This window comes from Ursus arctos, unplaced genomic scaffold (assembly GCF_023065955.2).
Source record: "Ursus arctos isolate Adak ecotype North America unplaced genomic scaffold, UrsArc2.0 scaffold_15, whole genome shotgun sequence".
In the NCBI taxonomy this organism is placed as follows: Eukaryota; Metazoa; Chordata; class Mammalia; order Carnivora; family Ursidae; genus Ursus; species Ursus arctos.
In genome coordinates this window covers 41,433,197-41,438,477 of record NW_026622819.1, presented here as the reverse complement: position 1 = coordinate 41,438,477, position 5,281 = coordinate 41,433,197, and positions in this window count along the sequence as shown.

Sequence of the window (5,281 nt, the reverse complement as noted above, 5' to 3'; positions counted from 1 at the left end):
TTATATATTTTTATTCTAATAACGCTCCCTTCCCTCCCCAACTTTACTTCCATTGTGGGTGTTATATACATTCATCAAACCCCAACATCTCTATATTAATTAGCGACTTCTTCGTCTTTCTAAGAGAAATGTACGTGACACACGTCAGTACTCATTCCTCTCAGACCATGCCTTTTTTGGTTTTGGCTTTCCTCAGAGGTCTTTTGTACCTATGAACCAAAACCACATTCAACCATTTGTATCATCAGCCTCATTTACTAGGAAAAGTGATGTCATTTGCCCATGATATCCCTGGAAACAGACCAAGCATAAATGTAAATGCAAAAGCAATTGTTTTCTACCTTCTGCAGTTGCTTCCCTTAGAGTGCAAGAGTTAGAGAAGTGGATGTTGGGGGAAGTAGGGTTTTCTATTTGAATGTTCTTCTAAGTGGAAGAGTCACAGACAGAACAAAAACAGAACTTAGCAGTAATTTTATCCAACCATTTGGCTCTGCCACTAATTCCCTATGGGATCCTGGGCAAGTTCTTCCCTCTCTGTCTCAGTTTTCGCATCTATGAAATGAGGGACTGGACTAATTGGTTGTTAAGGGTTCATCTAGATCTAACATTCTGAAAGTGAAAAAAAGAAATTAATTTATCCTTCAACCACATGTGTGAAAATCAAAATGTTTGCCATCTAGCAAGCCATACTATTGCCCTGGAGATGTGGGCCTACCAGAAGTAGGGTAAAGGATACCAACATATTTCTTAGCAATCTGTCATTATGGTGACTTCCCTACCTAGAAGGACATTATCTCTTTCTCTCTCTTTTTTCTCTCATATCTGAAGGCCACTTAGAACTGTTTAGGCTGAAGAGGCTGTGCAATTTGTGTGAGAGAGAAGGATTTCATCGTGTGCAAGGACTACTGACCTACTTAAAAAAAATTATACCTAGTTTTAGAAAGGGTTTTGAAAAACAGACAACCTCGTACTCTGCAGTTGGGAGTATACATTGTTATGGCTTTTCTGAGGGACAATTTTATAATACATAAGTTTTTACATATGTGGCGCTCTGACCCACTAATCCTGGGAATTTATCCTAAGTATGTTTTGTGTTTGCAAAAATTTATGCAAAAGGAGAGCTTGTATTTTTTATAATATTAAAAAGTTGGAAACACAAATCCAACGTTAGGTTAAATTATGACTCATCCAAAATAAAATGGTGCGATGTCCCCACACATTGCAAAAATATATCCATTGATAGGCAAATATATTTGTTATTGATCAGTGGGAAAAGGCTGGTTTATTAAAAACAGTATGCAAACTAAAACTAGACAAAGACATTAGGAGAAAATAAAGTTACAGATCAAAATGTTTCATGGACATACATGTAAAAATTGCAAATGAAATTTTAGCAAATCAAATTCAACAATATATTAAAAGGGTAATGCATCAGGGCAGAATTGGATTTGTCCTAGGAATAAAGGGTTGGTTTAATATTTGAAATCAGTGTAATTCACCATTATTAACAAACTAAAAAAGAGAAATAAATAATTATCTCAATAGACACAGAAAAGAATTTGGCAAAATCCAACATCTATTCTTAATATAAAACTCCCAGCACCTAGGAATAGAAGGGAACTTTCACAACTGGTAAAAAGCATCTATGAAAACCTACAGCTAATGTCATACTTGATGGAAAAAATTGAATGCTTTCCCTGTAAGAAAGATCAGAAGCAAATCAGAGACATCTACTCTCACCGCTTCTATTCAATATTGTGCCAGATATCTAGACAATGAAATTAGGCAAGAAAATGAAATAAATGGCATCCAGATCAAAGAAAGAAAGAACTGTCTTTATGTCTTTATGAAGATGGCATGATACCAATATAGAAAACCCAATGGAATCTACAAAAGAAGCTACTACTAATTGGTTTGCAAAGCTTCAGGACACAGGGTCAATATACAAAATCCAGTTGTATTTCTCTGTACTAGCTGAGAGCAATCAGAAATTGCACTTATAATCACATCAAAAATGTGCAATAATGGGGGATAAATCTGATGAAAGATATGAAACATCTGTTAAAGACTATACAATCTTCATAAAGACAATAATATATTGCTAAAGGAAATTAAATAAATGGAGAGGTACACTTTGTTAATGACTCAGAAGACTCTTTGTGGTTAAGATCAATTCTCACCAAATTCAGCAGGCTTTTTTTTTTTTTTAAGTTGACAAACTGATTCTAAAATTCACATGAAAATGTAAAGGACCTAGAATAGCCAAAATATCTTTGAAAAAAAGAACAAAGATCAAGATCAGCAGGCTTTTTTTTTTTTTTTAAGTTGACGAACTGGTTCTAAAATTCACATGAAAATGTAAAGGACCTAGAATAGCCAAAATATCTTTGAAAAAAAGAACAAAGATCAAGGAGCTAACACTGTCTGATTTCAAGAATTATAACAAAGCTATAGTAAGCAAAACTGCATAGTGTTGGTGCCAAGACAGACAAATAGATGAATAGACCAGAATAGAGCCCAGAATAAATTCTACCCATATGTGGGCAACTGATTTTTGACAAAGGTGCAGAGGCAAAGTAGTAGGAAAGGACTGCCTTTTCAAGAAATGGAACTACAAAAATTGGATATCAATATGCCAAAAAAATCCATACTTTACATTATATATATTAATCAACTCAAAATAGACCTATGGATATTAGGCCTAAATATAAAACCTAAAACTATAGAATTTTTAGAAGAAATCATAGGAGAAAAATTTTGTGACCTTGGGTTAAGCAAAGATTTCTTAGCTACAACACCCAAAGCACAATCCATTAAAGAACAAATCACTAAAGTGGACTTCATCAAAATTAAAACTTTTGCTCTTCAAAAAACACTGTTGAAAGGATGGAAGGAAAAGCCACAGTCTGAGAGAAAATTGTTGCAAAGTTATGTCTATTGAAACACTCATACCCAGAATACATGAAGAACTCTCAAAGCCCAGTGATAAGGAAACAACTTATTTTTTTTAATAGGCAAAGGTTTGAATAGACCCATTACCAAAGGAGATATATGGATGGGAAATACGCATATGAGAATATTTTCAACATGATTAGTAATTAGGGAAATCCAAATAAAAGCCATGATGAGATACCACTGTATACATAAAATTTAAAAGATTGACCATACTAGTGTTGGCAAAGATGTGGAGGAACTGGAACTCCCATAAAAGGAAGCAAATACCTATAAAAAGACTTGTACATAAATGTTCATGGTAGCTTTAGCATAGTAGAAAATGCAACCTGTTCTGTAGCGACAGAAAGCAAATCTGGTTTCTGAAAGGGGAAGGGGTGGGTAGAGTGAGTGGGAGGTATTACAGAGGGGCATGAGGAAACTATTGAATGTTATGGATAATGTGTTCATAATTTTGATTGTGAGGATGGTTTCCCAGGGGTGTGTATATATTTCAAAACTTACCAATTATACACTTTAGATATGTGCAGTCTAATATTAACTGTACCCCAATACAGCTGCTAAAAATGTGAAGCATGATTCAATTTTGGTTCTTTTTTAAAAAGAAGTCATTTGCATATATAGTCAAGCACTTTTGAAGGGTATGCAGAACATAAAACGTTATTTTCACCAAGTTGATTGAGTTAGGAGTGAAATTCAATGCTTTTTTTTTTTTTTTGCTTGCCTGTGTTACTGTATTTTTAACAGTAATGTATTAATTCACAATTAAAGAAACTTCATGTGAGGAGAAATTGTAATGATTTGTTTCACTATTATGGAAATACAATGTTAACAAAATTTATTTTTAACTCATATGGGAAAGTACATAAAGCACAAATGTACAGTATAATGAATACTTCTAGGTGTCACTTTTCAGCCCCCCCTTCTATAACATGATTGATGCTATGAAACACCAGGAATCCCAGCTGGAGTTAGCAGAGTTCTCATTCACAGTGCATCATCATCCATTTACCAATGGTCAGATGTCAAGCAACAAGCTCTTGGAGAAGATGTTAAGTGGCTATGAAAGAAAGGGAGGTAGAGCGGATCATCCTATTACTAGATAAGAAAGCTTTAACCCAATAATAAAATCTTTGCTCTTTGGAGACCCAGACCACAAGCGTGGAAAAAGTGAGGCTTTGAGAAATACATGAAGCCTTCTTATAGAATATAGAGCGATAAAATACAGATAAGACAGTATGGTTTATGACTTTAGGGTAGGGGATGGTCATACACCTTGTTGAGATTCTAATGGAAGCCATAGATCCTCCTTCATAAAATTCACATATATACACACGTACTAAGTTTTATGTGCAATTTCGGGAGCAATCACAAAGTCCATGAAGTTAATAGACCCTGGATTGCAAAAGAAGCTCTGGAAAAAGGAATGCAAGAATCTCCGCTTCTCATAGCATTGAACAATCTACAGATAGTGGATAACCTACTTTGGCACTAAGGTTTGCATGCAAAATAAAGCAATGCAAAATCAGATTAGGGAAGTAAGCCACCAGACAATGAACGTCAGGCACCATATGACTGGCGCGACACACACTATCTGATTGCACCTTACGTTCTGAAGATCACTGATAGGACCCAAACTGGCCATTCCAGTTGCAACGATGTAGGCTGAATTCTCTGCGGCTACGTGCTTCTTTGGCAAAAACTGGGACCCAGGAGCTGGAATAGAGATATTTTAGAGGATACTGAGGATGGAGGGGGATTCCTGCCCCTGCCCAGGACCTTCAGAAATATTTCCCATTGCAGTTCTCTGCTGGACAAATGTGATCGGCCTTAAAATGATAGAGCTGGACTACGGTTGGGGTGTAGAGTGGAATGATACACAAAATCATTTTAAAGAGAGGTTTCTTTGGTCTTCAGCAAGCCCACTGAAAGAAGGAGCAATAAGAGAACTGGGGTTGCTACAGAACTCATGTTGAGATTGCTCAGGCAACACAAGCCCTGCCTGGGCGGGGGGCTGTTGGGCAACAGAAGTCACCCACGTGAAATGGAGGCATTCAGAGTCACTTGACTCCAAGTGTACATTAGTGACACAAGTGCAACGGTTTATAAGTCACAGTGTCCCTGGCAACGAAACTGAAAGGCAAATTCCTAGGGACGCACAAAATTTGTTCTTGACAAACAATGTCCAGGCTGACTCAAACCTACACAGGAGAGCCTCAAGCAAGTCCCTGAGTTCAAAGATAAAGAAAATGGGTGAGGGGGCAGAACTTCTGCCTGGTATGCCAATACCACTTGAAAGTGAAATTGAGGTGATAGGACTCTTAGAAGG